Genomic DNA, 23,488 nt, shown 5'->3' with positions numbered 1-23,488 from the left:
AGCAGAATCTCCGCCCTGGTTTGAGTAAACTCGGCTTCTGATTGGACCCGAGAATCCCAACCACACCTCTTTCTCAACCAGTTACTTTCTATCACCGATAGAAGGGTGACTGTACCTGCCCAGAATGTAAATACCCCATAGAACCGGCTTTGAAATGTTTAAATATTTGCTGTCTAGACTGCGTACATATAAATAACAATTAATAAATATATATACATGAAAGAGCAGCTTCTGTAATTATTATATGTGACGGGTTGCCACATTGGTCTGAATATCAGAGAGAAATAGGAGATGTTTATATGAACTTTAGCATTTTCTTGTTCTGGAAAACGTATGCCTCGGGCATGCTTGACCAGATGAATAATTAACATTTTTTATCAGGTTTGAAGGAGAAATATTGGACGATGGACGATAGATTCCTGCCTCGATTTTATTCACATTCATTCAGTTCTGCACACTGCTTTTATTAATGGGCAGACACAGTCTATATCTTTTTAATGATGGGTTTAGAGGCTCGGGGATGCCTTCAGTAGGCCAGTTCTAGTGCTCACTGCAGCCTGCAATCCCATTAAAGTAAGCTGTTACTATTTTCAGCCTGTAATCGAGTTTTAGCGCTCGACTATTCATGCCTGGACCAGATCAAAATCAATCCATTTCTCTGCAGCACTGAATCACAATAATAAAAAAAAAAGTGTGACATCCATTGGATGAATCTGTCTCAAGTAATTCATTTTTGTGTAGGCTTTATGTCAAGTTTAGTGTTTGTACAGTTTATATTTCAGTACACAGACTAAGGATTTATGTGAGGGAGAACTGACACATTTGGACTGTTTACTGAAACGGGAATCGATCAAATCAACGTTCTGAGCGTTGTCTAAATTTAACCATGTTAATCTAAAAAAAGAAAGAAGCAGATATCTGGAGAGTTTCTATAAATGATTACTTTAATAACATTTTGTAATAAAATCTTATTAAGAATTAATTACCTTAACATTCACAGAAGTTGTTTACATTCTCTAATAAATAGCACATGCAGATATTTTGATGAAATATAATATTTTATATGTTCTCCACAAATGGAGCAATTACATCACAACAAGTCTGAGAATGTAATAGCAGGCCTAATTCCTAGACTATCATACCGCATATAAAAAATAAAAAAACAGCCACACTGTAAAAAACAAATGCTGCCTTGAGTTAAGTACAATCAACTTGGATGTTTAAGTCATTTGAACTTAAATTACATTAAACTGACCGAAAAAAAAGAGCTGAATCTTGTATAACTTGAAAAATAGTTAAAGCAATGTAAAAACATATGTTGTCATATCTTATTGATCTTATCATTTTTTACAGTGCAGCCACAAATGAATCAGCCGTGTTTAAAATGCACCCATCATTTACATCACTCACTTTCTGTTTCCCAGAAATCAGGCAGAGCCGGGACCTGAATAACCATTTGTGGTCTTTGCTTTCATCAGTCTGTCTGTGGGTCTGTCACAAGATACTGTGCACAAGGTCATCTTGCAGAAGGACAAGAGCGAGGGGGCTGCTCAGAGGATTAAAAAGCCAGCTATGTTCACTTGTAGCTCACAATGTTGGTCTGTCTGACACATCTGCATTGTAGTTGCTTGCTAGACTTCGCCCCCAGGTGATGCAATCAGTTTTGTGTTATTTCACATGCTGTTCAATGATTCAAGAAGAAGATAGGTCCTTAGTTTCAGCTTTAACATATATTCTAAAGATTTGCAAGCTTGAGGTGGCATAAAAACTACCAAGATACATTTCCTTCTGCTGCTATTGAAATGTTGCGTATCTCAATGCTTGCCGGCGTGGATGTTTCTGAAATAAAGCAATTAATGCAATCTCTCCATGGCAACAGTATGACTGACGCTGCATGCTGTTGGTTTGAAATGTAGCTTGCAGAGAATAGCACGCTGTATGCAGTAGCCTTCAAGGTTAAAGATGTGAAGGGCATGATTTCATAAATCAAGAATGTTTAAAACGCAAGCTTTTGGAAAGCAAAAAAAAAAAAGAAAGCTCGGTAGAAGAAAGTAAGTTGCATCATTAGGGTAGTCTGACTAAAGCATTTAAATCAGAAGGCTGTCTGCATTCATTAGCTCTTCAACTCAAATTCCAAAGTTCCCATCTGACAGATCCCATCCTCAGCAGATCTTTGCCACATTTTCGGCCCATGATGAGTAAACATTGAGCCATGTTAGAAGAGGGATTGAGCTACACTTACTGCAGTGTCATAAACCATGTGCAAACACTGCAACAGCTGGGAAAGGACCCCTCCCTCTTGTTCCTCCAATATTACACTAACAAAACACACACACACGCGCACACATGTATTCACACACACTCCTCCCTTTCTGTATTTCCTGATGTGTGGCTTAAAGCTAAGCCGATGTCAGTGCATGTACAGGAGGGACAGCTGGAAAGATGGCCATGCAATTCAGCAGCATGCAGCCAGTCTGCCTCTCTCTCTCTCTCTCTCTCTCTCTCTCTCTCTCTCTCTCTCTCTCTCTCTCTCTCTCTCTCTCTCTCTCTCTCTCTCTCTCTCTCTCTCTCTCTCTCTCTCTCTCTCTCTCTCTCTCTCTCTCTCTCTCTCTCTCTCTCTCTCTCTCTCTCTCTCTCTCTCTCTCTCTCTCTCCTCTCCTCCTTTGACCTTCCTCAGTTTCTCACATCGATTCCCCTGCGGTCCTTTTTCAGGTTCTCGGTTTCAATGCAAATCTTCAAGCTCTTGGCCTCAGGTCTCCGTCTCTCTCCGGTTCTTTTTTAAACTGTCCTTTATCTGTGTTAAAGGGGAGAAGCTTTAGTGTTGGTGTGCATTGACTGCTAGCGGTATGTGGCACATGCCCAGGCCATGTGACTAAGGGCTTTGGCCATGTAAGAACTTCTGCTTTGGCCTGGCAGCAGAGAGGAGAGTCACAGCGCAATAGAATAAACAATAACACACATAGACACACACACACACACACACACACACACACACACACACACACACACACACACACACACACACACACACACACACACACACCAAGCGCAATGCAACGAGACACACTGTAGGAGTACAATGACAGTTTTGTTCTCGCACTGAATAGGCTATCCACTTCACGAGTCATGCGAAGAGCAACAAAGCTCTGCGCATGACAAAATCCTTAAATTGATATACTTTGCATGAATCCAGCATATTTTATTTACTAGAATGCACCGGCCATGATACATTCAGTTGGTTGTACTGTTGGCTATCTTTCAGCTCATGAATCATTGAAAATATGTCTTTCCAAAAAATCTTATTAAGTTATCAAAGCTGTGACTGAATATCCTCAAAGCCTCATTTGCAATTGTGTCAAATTAAATATACTGTAGCATCTCCTCTGATTAAAGTTTATAGATCCCTTGAACACTATAGCATCAGATTCTCTGTACTCAAACGATAGAGAGCAAATCAGATAATTCGATCAGAAAATGATAGAGAACAGCATTTATGGGACTTGTCTTGTGGCCATAAAAAATCAATTTGGAACTTGGATGGGTCAGTCAATAACTCTGAAGGGAGGTCAGCATAGTATTAATTGACCACTGATTCGCTTGTTGAGAACATGCAACCTTTTTTAAACTAATGTAATGTACCAATTTGTTTCAATGTTTGCTTCTGTTTCCCACTGGTTAGTTCATTATGAAACTAACATTCCTTTACAAAATAAATACTTAATTGTTTACTTATATGCAATACTAATAAAGAACTAATTATTTCAAATCAACCTGGAGCGCTTCACTGTCCCTGCGGATGTGCTGTTGAATCTGAGTACTCATTTCCTCTAGAAGGTCTAATCAATGGAGACAGGCCATTTTTCTATTCTTTACACCTGAGTGGGTTTCTCAGACCTCAGGCTCAAAGCTAACACAGCATAATTGTACATCTAAGTCCACTTTAACCCAGGCCAGAGTATTAAACCTTGCAGAGAGCGTATGTTGAGTCAAAGTTAGATGAGACAGCATACTGAAAAAGCGATAATCCATCTGTCTGTGTGAATTTTTAAGGAAGTGAAAAGGAAAGTGAGAGATGTGTTGCATTGTTTCAGCCTGCCTCCGAAAGTGCTGATATTTTCTAATTTCATTCAAGTGGAAAGCAACGATTTCTGTGAGTGTTAGCCACACGCCTAAGCCCGAGGCTCCCAAACTGGCTTGCATTCCCATGTTTTTCCAGTCTTGCTATGACTAGAGTGTGCTTGTGGCCTCCTTTTACTTTTGGTAGGAAGTAATTGGGAGAAACTGAGTTTGAATACATGCACACTCAGCACATTTTGGGTTGAAAGGTAACATGCACATGATACTGATATGAGAAGTCCTTTAAAAACCATTAATTTAAATTGCTTTCCATTTAAACCCAAACTTTCATGTTGCAAACTATGATTTTTTTTTTTTTTTTTTTTTTTTTAAATGTTAAAACAGGAAATATGGCAGCATTTTCTGAACTCAGATTTGCCATTTGATCAATCATTAGAAAAGCCATTGTAGAATTTTTTATTATTTTTTTTTATATTATAATGTTTGTTATTCTTAATTCATTGATAACCAACACCAATGCACGTGGTTTTCTTGGCTGACTACATGCAGACGAAAGGAGCATAAGCCAGACAGTGTGTGCTGTATTATCAGAGTTGAGTGTGTGAACAGAACAGAAATAGCTCAACGGAAGCACTGCTGTCTGCTTTAGTCTACAGATTACACCTGCAGGAGCACTCGTGCGGTGCGAGAACTGATTACACACACTCTCACACATGCTAATGGACTGCATATAGTGCAGAATTATGGCACATGTAGGGCCATGTAGATTTATGACTGCAAAAAAAATAAACTGAAAATCAAGATCCTATAAACCTGGACTTCAAACTCAGATTTGAGTCTATGGCCCAAGAAATGTCTCCTATTTTGCATGAGTGTTTGTGCATAATCTACTGTGTTTAAGTGGTTGGCTTGGTCAAAGGTCTTGAATTGATCTTGTCAAAAACTGGTTTTGACCTACCAAGGTCTGGGCTGGGATACTTAATAGTGAAGGGGTGGGGATTATGCATGCAAACAATTAAAATAAATAGTATGTAAACACAAACAATTAGCTTGGGTATTTCTGAACCTTTGACCCTCAGATGTGAGAACAATGGGATTTCAGCTGCTGTCAGCTCTATCTCTAAACCACCTTCATTATTCATCAGACCTTCGTAATCACTTATTCATGGCCCACGTACATCCTGGGAGCTTTAGTTTCTCTCTCTGAAAGGTCTTTGATTTATAACGTGTGTCCTTACCTCTGTGTTTTTTACTTAGCAAAAACTTTTCGCTGCGTCAGGATGTTTGTGTTTTTAAAGGAGTGTATGTGGGATCTTCTGTTTTGAAGTTAAAACAGTAAATAGTGGAGTGCTGATGACAATGTCAAATCTTTTTTCATAAAAATACTGTCACGACAACATTAGAATATGTAAAAATATAAATATAACAAATAACGAATTAGGAGTAATAATAATAATAACAACATATTTGAACATATTAACCCTTAAACGTGTACCTCGGGTCTTTAGTGTCCCGGGACGTCATTCACTACCCGCCTGTCACGTTGGTTTGGGTTTTGGTTTGTTCATGTTTCATGTCTTTTATTTTGTAATTTAGCTTAGTCATGGTCGCCTGGTTTGTCATGGGATTTCTTTGCCCTTGTGTTCTTGTCATGTGCTTCCCTAGTCTCATGTGTCATGTTCTGATTGGTTCCCTTGTCTATGTGTCATGTTCTCAATAGTTCCTTGTTGATTATTCACAGGTGTATCTTGTTCATTATTTAGTTTTTGTGTACAAACAGACCTCATGTTTCCATTGATTCTTGTCAAATATTATTCCCTGTAACCTCTGTTGGAGAGTCTCATGCATCTAGTCTTGTCAGGTCAAGTTCATGTTTATTTTCACTAGAGATGGAAAGTTTGGATAATTTTATTGATTTTCATTTAAGTGGCTTTAAATATTATACGTTTAATTGGCAAATTCAATGAAAAATTTGAATTTGCCAGCAAAAATGGCCGCCTCTCCAGAGCCTGGACACATCATGGCCGCTACGGCAAAATTTCCAAAAAGTAATTTTTTAGGGGGTATAATACTCCTGGCCACGATCTTTCGAATCAGCTTTGGCCGTGACTCTGGAGGAATTGGAGTTTAGCTTTTCTTTGAGAAAAGAACAAAGAACGGCACTTAAGTCATTCTTAAAAAAGGGAGATGTGTTCGTAGTTTTGCCGGCCAGATATGGCAAAAGTTGAATCTATCAACTAACGTTAGCTCCGCTGTTGGGAAAACGCTCTGGTTGGTTGAAGCAGTCCTATTGCATGCCGAGGGAATTTGAAAGACAGCCGTTTATCCCGCCCCTCGGGTTGAGCCGTGTCTATGGTGAGTTGCCAGACCTAACATCTTGATGTAGGTCTGGCTTGCCAGGCTAATGGTAGTCGCCATCTGGTGTGTGTGGGCCACATACACTCTTCCCAAGATGGCGGCGACAGCTACAGCTCCTCCCGAGGCAGCAGTGACCGCTGGTGAAAACTCTGCCTGCCCTAATCCACCATTGCTCCATGGCCAGGGTCTACCAATGCTCCACAGTCTGCCACTGCACCACGGCTCAGGCCCATCATTGCTCCACCGTCAAGGTCTGCCATTACCACACGTTCCAGGTCCACCAATGCATCATTACTCACTGCTCCACCGTTCAGGCCCGTCACTGCTCCACGGTCCAGGCCCGCCGCTGCTCCACGGTCCAGGCCCACCACTGCTCCACCGTTCAGGCCCGTCACTGCTCCACGGTCCAGGCCCGCCTCTGCTCCATGGTCCATGCCCACCACTGCTCCACGGTCCATGCCCACCACTGCTCCACCGTCCAGGTCCGCCACTGCTCCACCATCCAGGCCCGCCACTGCTCCACGGTCCAGGCCCACCACTGCTCCACCATCCAGGCCCGTCACTGCTCCACGGTCCAGGCCCACCACTGCTCCACGGTCCATGCCCACCACTGCTCCACGGTCCAGGCCCGCCACTGCTCCACCGTTCAGGCCCGTCACTGCTCCACCATCCAGGACCACCACTGCTCCACGGTCCAGGCCCACCACTGCTCCACCGTTCAGGCCCGTCACTGCTCCACCGTTCAGGCCCGTCACTGCTCCACCATCCAGGACCACCACTGCTCCACGGTCCAGGCCCACCACTGCTCCACCATCCAGGCCCGTCACTGCTCCACGGTCCAGGCCCACCACTGCTCCACGGTCCAGGCCCGTCACTGCTCCACGGTCCAGGCCCACCACTGCTCCACGGTCCATGCCCACCACTGCTCCACGGTCCAGGCCCACCACTGCTCCACGGTCCAGGCCCACCACTGCTCCACGGTCCATGCCCACCACTGCTCCACGGTCCATGCCCACCACTGCTCCACGGTCCAGGCCCGCCACTGCTCCACTGTTCAGGCCCGTCACTGCTCCACCATCCAGGACCACCACTGCTCCACGGTCCAGGCCCACCACTGCTCCACCATCCAGGCCCGCCACTGCTCCACGGTCCAGGCCCACCACTGCTCCACCGTCCAGGCCCGCCACTGCTCCACGGTCCAGGCCCACCACTGCTCCACCATCCAGGCCCGCCACTGCTCCACGGTCCAGGCCCACCACTGCTCCACCGTCCAGGCCCGCCACTGCTCCACCGTCCAGGCCCGCCACTGCTCCACCGTCCAGGCCCGCCACTGCTCCACCGTCCAGGCCCACCACTGCTCCACCGTCCAGGCCCGCCACTGCTCCACCGTCCAGGCCCGCCACTGCTCCATGATCCTGTTCAAGTTCTCCTTCACAGGCCTGGCCCTCCTTCCTGCCCCCTTGACTGTCTCCACTTCACCACCCTCCTAAACTTTGTTGTTTTAGGTGGTTCTCCTCGTTACACCTCCTCATTCATTTTTTTTTAGTTTAACATCAACTTTCCAAGTATTACTCAATCAATTCATTATAAACCATACAACAAGAGAAAAAATTATAAAAGAAGGCTTTTCCATTCACTTTTTTTTTGTAAAAATGGTATAGGGTTGCTTACGACCTGAGGTGGGTAAAAGTGCACGTATATTTTTTTTCTGCACAACAATTTAATCTTTGATGCAATTCACCTTTATTTCACAAGGTGGCAATGTCTGATACACAATGATGAAGTGACATTTCACTCAGTGTTACAGCAGGCAGAAAACAAAATAATAGGAAGTATCATCAGCAAAACTTGAAATGGCTCAGCGATTTACTGCAGAGCAAGTACTGAATACAATTAACTGAATACAATGTCACTGTCACTTGATGGTGGATCTGATGAAGAAGCTGTCAGCGATCAAAATATTGATCTCGAAGATGTTGGAAATTATTGTTTTGAGAATATGTTTGAGCTGGCGAATATAAGCCAGATGCTGAATGCATTGGGAAATGAGCTCTGACGAGGACAGTGATGCTGGTATAAAACATCTGCTCAAACTGATCCCTTCAACGCTACAAAACGTAACAAAATATGCTTTATTTTATTCTTCTGTAAGTGTTGATCTATTACCAGGAGAGTTTTATATTATATATTATTTTATACCCTAACCCCCCAGCCAGCAATGACACGTGGGCCCAAATGGGTCTGACATGAATTGCCCAATTAAGACCCATGCAGTACCCTTACAGGTCCCACTTTTAGTACGTCTGGGCTTCCACGGCTGGCCCCAATGTGGATCCCGGGTGCAAGCCCATAATGGGGCCCACATTTGCCGCCCATGAAGCCCTCATCTGGGCCCCACATGTCATTGCTGGCTGGGCCTTATTCTAAAACCCCGAACCCCTTATTCTACTATCCCTAACCCTAACCTAACAGTCTATGTTCACGGCATCCAATAGCCACATAGAGGCTATGTAGCGGGATGGCTTGTGACTCGCTCGCATTCAGTCGTCATATTATTACCAAAATAGACTGGCGATCTTATCTTGATTTTACTTTTATTTCAGCTTGAAATATGCAGACATGATTCAAAATGCTCCTACAGTCTACTACAGTCAACTAATACTCTAATGAGAGTTAGTTGACATGAAGTTGCAAAGTTACTTATAGTTGTATAATGTGTAAAGTGGACTATAAATATAAAGTGTAACCATTTTTTTTTTTGCAGTGAATGATAGAGAGAAAGAACCAAATAGAAACTTGTCTATGGCAAGATGCAACTTATTGCTTGGAAACCCGGTCATGTTTATTATCGTTAACCTCCGCAACCTTCAAGCTCAGTCACATACGTGTATAATAATGCATTATATTGTGTTTAGAATGACACAGATGTTCAATCTGAAGCATAAATTAAGATATATTTTGAGCAAACCAGGGCAACCATAAGCTGCCAGCTCTCTTGCCGGGAACAGCTGTACTCTAAAATAGAAGGCTATCCCCTGTGAACAGCTTTACACAGACGTACACAAGGGAGAGCGGTGCTTTGGAAATCATGTTTTATTTCACAACTTCTGAAAGCACAGTTGTGGAGAAATGAATTTAACAGTTTAAGATGGACCAGTATCACTTCATTTATTTGGGTTGAAAACACTAACAAAAAAATAAGACAGTTAATACCTATACATATCTCTCTAAAACACATCAACTAGGAATATAATTCAGGTAAAAGAGTGAGACATTTTCAGACAAATCACAGCCACATTCATTTGAAAATGTATACGATCACACAACCTGTATCAGAACTGTGAATCTGTCATACCTGATGGGACTGTGGCTGCCATAGCAACAGTGTCCCATCGTATCCAGAATGGCAACTGGAGACCAAGACTGATAAACAGCCATGCAGCACACAAGCCCTCCCTGCAGCCTCAGCATCTGTCACTGTCGCTGACATTATTCCTGTTCACCTTACACACACCTGAGAAATACTCTCGTACAAGTAGCTGCTAACGAGCTCAGCTCTCAGAAATAACATCAACATTTATTTCCATCAAGAGGTGCTTCAGTTTTTGGTCAAGATCTTGTATTGACAATGCAAGAGTCCATCACTGTGTAAAGTCTCCTCCAGCACATCCCACAGACTTTCACTGAATTTAAGGTCAGGGACTCAGAGGTGCCAATTCATGTGTGAAAATGATTCTTCATGGTCCTCCCAACCATTCTTTCACAATTTGAGCCTGATGAATCTTGACATTGTCATCCTGGAATATGGCCATGATGTGTCTTCCTAAATGGTTGTTTTAAAAATGAAAAGCTACACACAGTCCATCAATTAGGATTAGAAGAACTGTTGCCAAACATATAACATGCTAGAAACATAATAATCACTGCAATAATGATCTAATCATAGACTCTTAAGCATTTGCCTGTTTAAATCCAAACTGTGACTTTTTTATTATTATTTGTCCGGGCAGTGTATATTAATGTTAAATAATTATAAATATTACATATGATATAATATATAAATATTAAATCATAACATTGCAGCATTTTTTGCATAAAAGTAATATAAAAATATGGTTTAAAAGAGGCTCACAGATGCTAAATAAATGTTTTTGTCGTTTTCCCTCGTTATATTTGTTCGTATGTAAATTCATGATCAGGCTACGATATGAAACAATGAGTCATCTTTGAATCACTCTGTTAAAACTGCAACACAAAAGGCTATTTCACTCTGTATTGAGTAATGATGTTCAATATTGCATTTCTAATATATGCAGCTCATTTTCATTGTCTCTCTCTGACACACTCGTTTAGAGATAATCTCAGGGGAAGTTAACCTTCGTAACTGTAAAAAAAAAAAGAAGAAGAAGAAGAAGAAGAAGAAAAAGAGAGACTTCTTGCAGGTCTTGGGCAATTGCGAAATTAAATAATGTGTGCTGAAGTTAAATTGCCCCTGTTGCAATTTTTTCTTAGCAGAATATAAGCAGGAAAGCACATACTCAATAGACATGCAGAGTCATGAAGGCTGCAGGCTATTATCATTAAAACTTAAACCTTGAACGATTCAGCTGCACAAAAATACACTGCTTTCCTGACGGAGATTATTTTAGGTAATGTAGTTGGTACAAAAGACACCGCATAATCTATGAAACGCAATTTTGTCCAAACACGCAATGAACTGTCATTTCATAATAAATCTGCAGCTCAAAATGCTTAGATGGCTGACATTATTCTACTAAATTCCCAATAGCACACTGCCTTATACTTTTACGATTTCAAGTAAAAGAGCATCCTCTAGTGGTACAACATGTTATTACATTGTGGGATTGATAAATTTGTTTCCCCTAAATTTTCAGTGTAGAATTTGACAATCTTTATGATAAAAAAAAAAAAACAGAAAACTATTAAAGAAACTGATCATTTTCATCACCATTTAGTCATTTTCAAACAATTGTTGGGGCAACTAGGTCTAAAAAATTTAAATAGTTGGCAAATAAAAGCACCAAAAAAAAAAAGCACTGTGATATGCAGAATACCTGAAGTGCAATAAACTGTTTTATCCAAGGGGATGGAATTGATTTGTACCAAGTAAATGTACTAAGGGATATTTGCTGCAAAGGTTGTGCAAAGTGAGCTCACACTGACTGCTCAAATTATGATGGAGATTAATTTAATAATAGTAATAATAATAAAGATATATCTGTAGTGTAGCTCCAAAATACTCCACAAGATATATTTGTTTGACTAAATGGACAGGAAACTGTGTTTTTTTTTTTTCTCGGATTGCATTTCTTTTATTTTTCTAAAATAATCTTGCTAATTATCTTTTGCTGTCCCTTCTTTTCACACAAGTTGTGTTGATTAATATCCACTATAAAATAAATGTTTTCCCCCCTCAATTTACACACTTGTGAGAAAGAAGTGCCCAAAAAGTTTATTTTATTACGCATCCTTATGTACATTTTAAGTATTTTAAAGTAGCTTATACTTTATAGTAAGTATACTAATATCAATGTACTTGTAGTAGTATAGCCTACGTGTAAGTGTACATCAATACTACTTGGGACTAAATTGTCCCAATTTTAATGTATAAAAGTAGCCTATACTTACTTAAAGTGTAACAGTAAACTTTGCTACACAACTATTCACAACTACATTTTTCGTTTGTACTGAAACTATACAAGTGAGCTTATAGGTATACTGATAGTAGGCTAGTTAAACGTATACATTTTTAACACATTTTTTAGTTTATGAAAGTACACTTTGAAGCATAGCCTACTCTCAGTAAACTACAAGTTTAGTAGTTTTATACAGCAAGTATAGACCTACTTGTACGTTTTCTCTAAGTGAACTTAACACCCTACTTATAATTTGCAATTTATATACTATTTTTGCACTTTATGTATAGCCTACTGCTATGTTCCTATTAGGTAGGCTATACTTTTATACTTGAAATACATTTAGCTGTACTTAAAGGATAATTCCGGTATTTAGCACTTTGAGTCTATTTTATAGTTTGTTTTGGATGAACTAGAGTGGTGGACACAGAAATTTTGACGATGGGTCCTGTCTCGACTTTTTGACTCGTTTAGAATCGCCTTTTGATGATGATTCACCAGATGTAGAAGCCTTTGACACTTGTTAACGATCTATTTTCCCTGCAAGCTTTTATAGCAGTATTGGTGATAGCCAAATGTATCCAAAGGCAAGTCCTCTAAGGTTAATGGAATCTGTTCACAAATATCCATCATGCGGTATGGTGAACTGGCTGCTTCACAGAGTCTCATATCTCAGATACTGTGTAGATATGATAGCTTCTTGCTTTCCGAAAGACTGTGATTATAGTAAAAACTGTTGAAAAATTACTTTAAGTTATGACTACAAAGGTATATCTTAATTATAGTTTCAAATAGTTAGTGAAATTGTTCCAAAAGAGAGAGCAGTGGGAGATGGCGATCTGCAAGTACCAACCAACGGCCACCAACTGCCAACTGCAAAGCCCCAACATTCCCAAACTGGAATTTTTTCTGTAGTTTTTTTTTTAAGTTAATTTGCTTTGTTTTGTTTACTTGAAATGTAAAGCTATTTTAAATTTCCTCAGGTTAAGGATAAGTGCAATAAAAGGTTCAAATAAACCCCATTTCAGGCTGCTATTAGTATAATAAAAACGTTGTCAAATGAGCTTTTTTTTGCTGTTTTTGACCATGGTCAAGATGTTGTAAAATAGAACAAATAACAATTTCCCTGGGTCAGAATTGTATGGAAAAATGTGACCATTTGTCTCTGTGAGTTGTTTACATCAAAAGTTAGGCTATGGCACTTTATATCACATTAGATTTTTCGGGTTTGGTGCAAAGGGTTAAAAATAAAGCATTTTGGACATTATTTTCAGCTTGGTACCCAATTTAATCTTAAAATAGACACTTGAATGATAAAGAAATAACAGGTTGTGAAAAAAAAATCACCCTATGCGCTTGATAAAACGAAAATATAGTTGATCCTCTACACATATTTGGCCATTTTTTGCTATGTTTGTCCAGAAATAGGTTCAATATGTTGTCAAATGTCAAAAATAACCATTCCATTAAATTCCTGGGGTCAGAATTGTATGGAAAAATGTGTTAATTTTTCTCTGTATGTTGTTTACTTAAAATGTTATGCCACTTTCTATATATTTTTTGATTTTACGGGTTCCGGTCGGGTGCAGCAAAGCCTTTGGGACATTATTTCAGCTTGGTATAGCCTACCTGGCAGATTCTGAAAATAGACACTTTAAGGATTAAAAAAAATCAGGTGGCATAAAAAAAGCCGGGGGGTGCGCGTGGACCCCTATTTCCATCTAGACTAAATAGCCTGCATTTAAAATAATAATAATAACAATAATAATAATAATAATAATAATAATAAAAAATTAACATAATAAAAAAATATTATACAGCTTCATGCATTCTTCTTTTATCAACACTTGAATCTGGGTAAGTTTAAAAAAAAAGCTAGATTTTGAACAAAAACTGAGAAAATCGCATTTTTGTGAAAGTCTACGTCCGGAGCGGATTCAGAACGATCAAAACAGACGGGAGTAGATCGAGTCCATCAACTCCCCCAAAGTTTCCCAGTCCTATACCTCTTCCTGGATCAACATATCATTCGGTAACATTATGCAGTTTTGAGCTTATATGTTGTTTAATGTTTGATGATCACGTTATTTTACATGTGCTGTGCATAAGCAATCACTTGTTTCTACTGCTTTTTTGCCTGTATTTTGATCCGATTCAGAAGATGCGTTATAGCGCCCCCTACCACATAACAGTCAATGGTGGGGAAAGAGTAAAGTAGATTTGAAGCAAATTCCTATTATCAGTGGACTATACAAATTCACATACTTAGAATTGGGAACATATGTTTTATTTAAAAATAAATATTTCAAACAATGTAAGTAAGACAGTATGTAAAATATGTGCAAAATAATGTCAAATTTAGTTTTACTTTAAAGTATCATTTTCAACGCATTCTTTAAAGATGTGACTAAGACCATATAACTTAGGACCTCCTGATTCAGGTCCTACTGGACCACTGGACTTCCTCCTGACTCAGGCCAAACAATGCGCGATCGGCCGCTTCTAAGGTCACTGCAGCTGTAGTGACTACATTAAACTTGACTGCCCTTGGGGTGACTGCTGCAAACCTGGCAGTCTCAGTAATGACTGGAGCGGGCTTGACAGGCTCTGGAAGGACTGGAGTGGGCTTGGGAACTTCTGCAGTGACTGCCATAATCTGGGATGCACAGTGCTCGATGGTGTTTTAAGCCCCCAATGGCTCCTTAGAGGCAGCTAACCCTACCCTCAACCTTAAACCTACCCATCCCCTCGCTGCCTGAAAGGCGCCATTGGGGGCTTAAAACACCAATGCACTGTGACTGGGATGCAGGGGGGAACTTGAACAAGACTACAGGAAAAAAAAACAACAACACAAAATAGCAAAAAGGATACACAAGAAACACACAACTAACAAGAACATAGATAAACTACAGACACAGGCAAGCGAACAGGAACACAAAAATATAAAGAGAGCAGAACAAGACAAACAAAGAAACATTGACAAAACAGACAAGATTGTCAGGGCAGGACCCTGACAGATAGGGTATTACATTTAAGTAAATATTTTAAATGTACTAAATTGCAAACTCATCAATACAAATGTGCAATTGATTAAATACATGACATGTAATATGTTCAGAAAGAAATTACATTTAAGTATATTTTAGTTTACCATCAATGTTTTTTCATTAAAGATGTTCTTCAGTTGGTCAAAAAGCACTATAGCTAATTGCAAGTTCAGCTAATTGCAATTACTATAAATTTAAAACCAAAGTACAATTAATTTAATTGCATATTATTTCCACACAAAATATGCTAAAGTGTACTTGTTTTTCACATGGACATGCAACCAGAAGCAAGTATATTTTAGTCCTGTTGTTTGTTTATCTCAATAGTGATACTAAAACCACACTATAATCATTTTAGTGTGTGTTCTGTTATATAAGCCAGTATGAAGACAGTTGGAAAAATGAGCTGGCACAGTCCATGGCACAGTGTAAGTTTTATGAATTGCCAGTAAACCATGCAGTAAACCACTCTTGTGCAGACTGATTGATTGTATGTGTGTGTGTCTGTGTGTGTGTGTGGTTTTGTGCCATCGACTGCACAAGCTGGAGCAACTGTGTGTGAATGTAGAGGATTGTGTTGCCGTTTATGTCATATCCAATAAATGTGGGTTTGCACAATAATGACCTCATCATCTTCTGTTTGCGGTTCCCAATGCCACACAGACCACGCAGGAGGCGTACAATGGCAAAGTCCACCTATCCAACAGTAATTGCCCCCGTTATAATGTACTGCTGTAGACCTAGTCCAGACTGCAGGCAGGCCATTTACCATGCTTTACTTGTTTCCATGCAATTTGAGTTAACCAAGAAATGAGGTAACGGCATTGCTAATGGGGGTAAATGATGAGCATTGTAACTAGGCTTGTCTAGAAGGTCTGATTACCACATTTGACTATAGATTATTCATAAGGAGACAAAAGAAGGCTTGGAGAGAGCACTGGACTTTGAGCACGTCTCTGTTTTGGGTCCCTAACTGCCCTGCAGTGCCACACAAGGCATTGTTAACCACAACCCACTCTGTGTGTGTGGACGTCAAGTCCTTGGCACTTTTATTTGAGTTCCTGTCCAGAGTTCTAGTGCTGTGGGTGACGCCAGACTTGCCTCAGTCACATGGGTGTTCATGAGTTGCTCATTTACGCTCTTTGTGAAAAATTATACTGGACTGTGTGCATAACATCAAGGCTTGACTTTGTTGGGTTGTGTAGCCTTCATGGTAAAATCATTATAAACTCATTCTTGAAAAGGGACAAATTTAAAAATAAATGTTAATATATCAAGGAATACTTTTGTTTTAACCTGTTTAATCTGTTCAGATGAATTCCTGCTCACAAAATGTGTTTTGTTTTCAGAGAATTTTTTTATCACCATCAGATAATATACATATATAAACATAAATATATAAACAAGTAAATATAATATATATTATATATTTATTAAAAACAGACCTAGATAGATAGATAGATAGATAGATAGATAGATAGATAGATAGATAGATAGATAGATAGATAGATAGATAGATAGATAGATAGATAGATAGATAGATAGATAGATAGATAGATAGATAGATAGATAGATAGATAGATAGATAGATAGATAGATAGATAGATAGATAGATAGATATTTAATGAGCATCATTATTCGACACCAGAGTAACTCGCTGAGCAAATTCAACTTGTGCTCTCGCGAGAACTCTGGATTACCAGGGTAACTCCTCCCATCATCTCCTCCAGGACTGCTACCTCCGTCTTCTCTCCTCCTTGGTCTCTTCCGCCTACTCTGGATAGAAAATAATCGCAACGATTGGCCACTTGGTGGCGCTATAACAGGGAAAAAAATCATGATAATTGCTATAACCACACCCAACTGTTAGTCCGATGAAAATTGGCATGCAGTGTCTTTGTCCAGGGTGCCATGATAGTCTATGAGAACATTGGCGTATCTCAAAAAACTCTGTATGCGTCATCAGCACAATGCCTTGAAGGAGCCTGAGAAGTTTCAAGCCAGTGTATTTCACGGAAGTGACCTCCGTCCTTAGACTCCTGAATCCTTGAAAACATAGGTCAATAGCTAAACAATAACGCCCAAATGTCAAAATTATGATAGGAACTGACATCTATTATCTATCTATATTTAAGTGTATTTGTTTATTTGGATCCCCATTAGCCACTACCTAGACAGGTCCACAGGGCCACTCGAGCACTATCTATGCTCCGAGTTTGATTTTTTCGCCTTCTCGTTCCCGAGATATAAGTGAAAAACCAAATTCCCATTCATTCATTCACTTCAACTGTAAGGGTGGAGGCTGTAATACCACTGTTGTCCACTAGAGGGAGCAGCAGGATTAGACATATTTTAAATTTTTTTTATCATCTTTCAGCATTGGCTAACAATCAAATGCTTAAAGCTATTTTTTTATTATGATGGACTGGTAATATAGTTTTATATTATTAGATCACAAAGAAATATGTGAAATGCTTATAGACCATTTCACAATAACATATCCCACAAACATTGAAAACATATTTGTCTGTGTGTGTGTGTCTCTGTGTAAGCATGCTTAATGGAGAGAAAATGGAAAAACAGCTTTGTTTTACTGGTGGATAACAAGATGTCTCAAATGAAAGTGAGCCAATAAGTGGTCTTCTACTACCCTCTGCTGTGCATTCTAATTATTAATGAAGTCTTTTCACAGGTGCTTTTGCATTCATATTCTAAAGTCACTTATATTGCAATCACTATTATAACACAATCATATTTTGTCTGAGTTTATAAATAAATGCATGCTTCAAGTGCTCTTCACAAATTAGGATTGTTTATACCATATAAATTCTCAATATTGTTCAGGGGAATGCATGTTTCAACAGTGCATATACAGATAAGTTAATCGCTGTTGTCAGAATGCTTGTCATAGGAACCACAATTTGCAGTTCTAAACTAGTTCTCTGGAGCATTGTAACACACATACAGACAGTAGCACACACACATCACATGCACAGAAACATTCAGGGGTGCGTTTCCCGAAAGCATCGTTGGCCAACTATGGTCGCAAGTTCCGTCGTTACCAATAGAGTTCAATGGACATTGCGATGAACTTGCGACCATAGTTGGCCAACGATGCTTTCGGGAAACGCACCCCAGGATAGCACATGAAAAGAATGCGAATGTATGTGTGTTACAAGAATTGGCCACTTAGTGGCGCTATAACAGGAAAAAACATGAAAACGGCTATAACAACCCGACCGTTAGTGCGATTGACTCAAAAATTGGCATGCAGTGTCTTGGTCCAAGGTGCCATGTATGTCTATGAGGACATTGGCTGCCATGGCTGCCAATGAAGTTTGAGCACCTATTAGACAAGGTTAATGGAGGTCGATCAGAATGAAACTTGGTGGGCATGTTCGACTCATGGCCCTAGAGGTTTGTAAGAATTTTAAAAGAAATCGACCACTAGTTGGCGCTAACGAGTTTTATGGCTCTGTAATTACGTGCTGCATATTATTTGATAGATCTCCTCATAGTAAACAACTTGGCCTCAAGAACAACTGCTGTCAATCAAATCGTTCATTAAATATTCGTGATTATGTTAAAAACCTACTTTTGCAAACTAGTCCTAGGTTTTTCGATCGATCGGAACCAAACCAGTGCAGTACAATTCTCTGGACTCTCTAGATCAATAATTATCAAAAAAAAGTTTGCAAACTTTTACATTTGGATGGCTATAACAGGGTCATTTAGAGAATGGTTGTGGAAAAGCCTATAAATCCTAAACGAAAATTGATGAGCATGAACATAACATTCTAAACAAGCATGCAGAATTTTATGGAGATCAGACAATAGGTAGCGCTATAACTGTCAAAAAGTTTTAAAACCCATTATGTTTCCTTAGTAAATTGCCTTATGTGCTTAAAGGCCTTAAATGCTTGAACCCTGATAAATGCTGCTTGCAGCTTTAATTTTTTGTTTGTTTTCTTTTTATATTGGACTTTCAGTTACTTGTTTGCTGTGTTCCTTTGTTACCGCACACTAATTTAACAATCACACCTATCAATCACTTATCATCATTGTGTATTTAAGTTCCTCATTTCCTTCAGTTCATTGTCTGGTATTGTCGCATGTTACACGCTGTTATGTTACCTTCTTTCCTGTGAATTACCAGAGTTTGTTTTGCTTAAAAAAATACTTTTATTCTTTTACTTTTTTGCTTCTTCCTCAGACCTAAGACGTTACACATTTTTTGTTGTTGATTTTTTAATCTGTTTTGTTATTTTGTAAGAAATCTGAGGTTACATGGCACAAGATAAGGGCCTCCATGCCCATGTCTTATACCGTATATGATATGAGTGGAGGGCAGTGGGGGCCAACATCAGTGTTTTTCAGGGGGCCCAGAATTCCCTAGCTATGACCCTGCTGTCCAGTCAAGATCACGGATGCTGGTTATGAACTTCTTTTTTTCCCTGTTGTCTCTGTTACGACCACAGAGGTCGATTATGAACTCTGAGCTTCCTACCATTTGAAACCATTTGAAACTCTCTGAGTTCCCTGTTATGGCCATTGAGGCTGTCAATAACCTCTCTGTGCTCTGTTTCAGTGTTGCTGTGGTATCCAGCACCGACAGTACCATCATGGTTCCAGGCTCCAACGTGGTCTTCAGAACCACTGTGGTATTCTTCTCCACAGTGTTGGTCTTTAGTCCCGTCTGCCTTGCTGTGGTGGTCTTCTGCTCTGCCAAGGGGATCTTCAGTCCCATCTGCTCTGCTGTGGTGGTCTTCATCTCCACCTTGAGGGTCTTCTGCTCCGCCTATGCCCCCATGATGGTGGTTTGCTCCGCCATGGTGGTCCTCAACTCTGCCTGCTCTGCCTTGGAGATTTCCTGCTTCGCCGGCTCCACAATGGTCTCTGCCAACTCTTCCCTGGGTCCCTGAACTGTCAGCTCTGCCCTGGTTTCCAAAACAGAATGTCAGCGTCATCAACTGCGAACGTAAAACAGAGAGTTCAGTGCTTATACACCCAAGTGTCAAGCAGTGATTGGCCAGACCTATTAGTATGAATGAATGACATGACATTAGAGTCTTCATAGTAGAACTTGCACTAAAAACTATCAGATAGATAGATAGATAGATAGATAGATAGATAGATAGATAGATAGATAGATAGATAGATAGATAGATAGATAGATAGATAGATAAAGAAATTTAGACATACATTTTTTTTAAAGCGAGAGAACAGATTGTGATGATGTGCGGTGACTGATTGTGCCAAAAACAACCAGTATTAAGCATGCTAAATTCGTTTGGCTAATAATAAACGCTGAGGCTGACAGTAAACGTTGTGTGAGGTGTGAGTGCTGTGGAGTCACCGGGCAGTTTTGGGGTAGCATGTCCTGTACAGTAAAGTGTTGACCTCGTAGGGATCCACAGGGGAGCTAGTGTCCCTGGATCCAGCACTTCTCCCTAATGCAGCCTGACAGCATGAGAGCAGGGCTTGTGCTCCCTGTGCCGAACTTTCTAATTGCCACTGCAACAGAAGGGGCAGCACAGAGTGCGTCTGTGTTCCCAGCAGGTCAGGCATGCTGGAGACGTTCTGTCGAAGACAGAATCATCACTCAGGTGGTGCAGGCCAGGCCTAGGCCACATTCAACGGCCCCACATAGAGCACAGCATTCATCAACTCTTGGCTTCTGTGGAGGAGGAGTAAGAGGAGGAGACCCAATGTAATGCCTGTACGTCGAAAGCCAGAAAACACCAAACAGACTTTTGAGTGTCCTGAGGTTGCACATGCAACCACAGTGTTCTTAATCAGTCAAGAAAGTGTGTTTACCACTTTCTTCAGTGCTCAGATTGTGAGAGCGATAGGGCATCAGAGGCACGTGCCCCGTCAGATTGGACCACGTGGATTTTTAAATACATCTTCCAAATCAAATGTTTGAATCTTTGACAATTAAGCATGATTATTTGTAGGTAAAAAGTGTTTATTTAAAACTCTGTGGCAGAAATCACATGTTCACATTTCTAAATTTGTCACTCATGTCACTCAAATTGTCATCGTATTCTCTCCCTCATGTCACTACAAATCCCATGATTAACCTTTCAAATAAAATAAATACAGAGATACTTTTTTTGTGAACAAAATGCATGGACAAAAAAGCAACAACAACAACAAAAAAAAAAAAACTTGAAGGACTCCAAGTGGTCCATGAACTGATTGACCTATTCAAAAATAGACTGAAATGTCCAAAAAAAAAAAAAAAGATTCATAATTAATCAACTTGAAACATTTAGCTGTTAACATTTTAATTTGTGGTAAAGTATTTCGGTTTACACACTCATTAACATTACTGACAGTTACTGTTTAATACTTAAGTCTATATTCAGTTAAATTTATTGTCACTGAGCAAAGTATGAATAACAAAGCCAATGAAATGCAGTTAACATCCAACCAGGATGCAGAATAATGTAGTAATCATTTCAAGTAGTGCAAAAAATGTGACTGAATATAACCATGCATATGCATTTAATCATATATACACATATTCACATACGTATACTCACACAAGTTAAAAAGATGTACAACATAAAAAGTAAGTACAGTTAGATGAATGCACAATATGAATAAATAATATGAACACTGTTGTGTAAGCGCTGCTAAAAAATACTAGCCTGACTACGTCAGACTTCTTACTTCCGCTCAATTTCATTTCGCTTCTGTACTCAGTCTGCTCATGGCTTTATCCTTCTCCATGCCTGTTGTTTTGAAAGGAACAGGAAGTCGCTCGTGCTATTCGTTGTTGTCGATTTTGAGGATTCTGATTGGCTTGCATGGCTTTATCCTTCTCCCTACACTGCCGCCCATTGTATTTATGCGGGTTGATGTAAACGACAACTTTTTTTGAAAACGATGTTGTGTGCACGATGTTATTTTTGAAAACGGAGGGGGAGAAATATTCGTTTCTCTAAATACCCGGCTATGTGTAAATGTGGCCTTGGTTAGCAAACAGTTTAGGTGTATTACTATACTCTGCTAAAAATGGTAAAAGTCTTGTAAAGGCTATTTCAAAATATAAGGTACAAACTGCTGTGATAGACTGGCCATCCCGCATCCCTGTGACCCTACATAGGACGAGCGGTTTGGGGAATGAAGGGTAATTTGAATACTATGTAAAAATAGTTGTTTTGAGCCATGTAGTTGGTGGTTTCCCCCGATTTGAGGCATTAGGTCGTCTGTAATTTTTGTTTTACTGTTAAGTGGTTCACCACCTGAAAAATATTGAGAACCACTGCACCTCACTACATGTGTGTTTTTGTTTCATAGTGATCTTTATGTTCCAGGGCAGAAAGGAACAGAGCGCTGGACCCATGGCCAAAGGTGTCCTCCAAATCATCCAAGTTATGAAATCCTCTGCTTCTGCCAGGGTGTAAAATCTCTCCTGTCGACAGACGGACAACGCATTCCTCTGGCCTGAGCTGCGCGCCACCCCAATGTTTGGAGGAGAGGCTTGCGTTTTTGCACATACATGCCTCATTTCTGAGTGGCCGCTGAACACGTACACCTACTTAAGGGCCATTTCGCTTCCAGAGGCAGAGCGCAGACTTCACTGCAGCAAGTGGAGAACCAGGCTCGGCTATGTGAAATATGCCCAGCAGGGACAAGGATTGATTGCTGCAGGCTGAAGGGTGTTGGATCCTCACCTTTCCGCCATACACAACATTCTCCACAGCCAAGTGAGTGAAATGCCAGCCTGACAGTGCTTATCCCGTACTGGCCTCAGAGTGGCCAGTTGTTCATGCGCTAACTAGGTCATACACACTCAAATAATGAAAATTACACAGCCAAACTTACATGATTTACATCACTAAATGTGCACAGAGATAAAGTACAGTAGAGGTGGCAATAAGTAGAGCACTTTGAGAAAACTGTCCATTCAATTTCGATAAAAAGAAAAAGAGAAAACATACAACGCAGCATGGAAATTGTCTTACATTTAAAGTCATCTAAAGCTGCGTTTCCATCAAAATTACCCGGAACAATTTGTCCCAGGAACTTTTTTACCCCAGACCTGTTGCTGTCTGTGTTTCCATCGCGGTCTAAAGTACCGTGAAGATTAGGCAAATTAGTCTGGGACGTAGGACTGCGTGCGACTTTCCAATTCCTACTGGATTTCGTCCTCCGAAAATGGTGGTTTATATAAAATGCTGCGTGGAGTCAACCAATCAAAATGCTGCATGAACTTAACCAATCAGCTAGCCTGGTTAAATCCAGACCATTCTCAGTAGTAACTGAGTTATGGTCTGGCAAAGCTTCATTAATAACTCATTTCCAAAGGAGCGTCACCAACGGACGTCGCTCAAATGT

The sequence above is a fragment of the Scardinius erythrophthalmus genome, assembly GCF_964197995.2.
Source record: "Scardinius erythrophthalmus genome assembly, chromosome: 13".
NCBI lineage: Eukaryota > Metazoa > Chordata > Actinopteri > Cypriniformes > Leuciscidae > Scardinius > Scardinius erythrophthalmus.
This window is presented reverse-complemented; position numbering follows the sequence as displayed.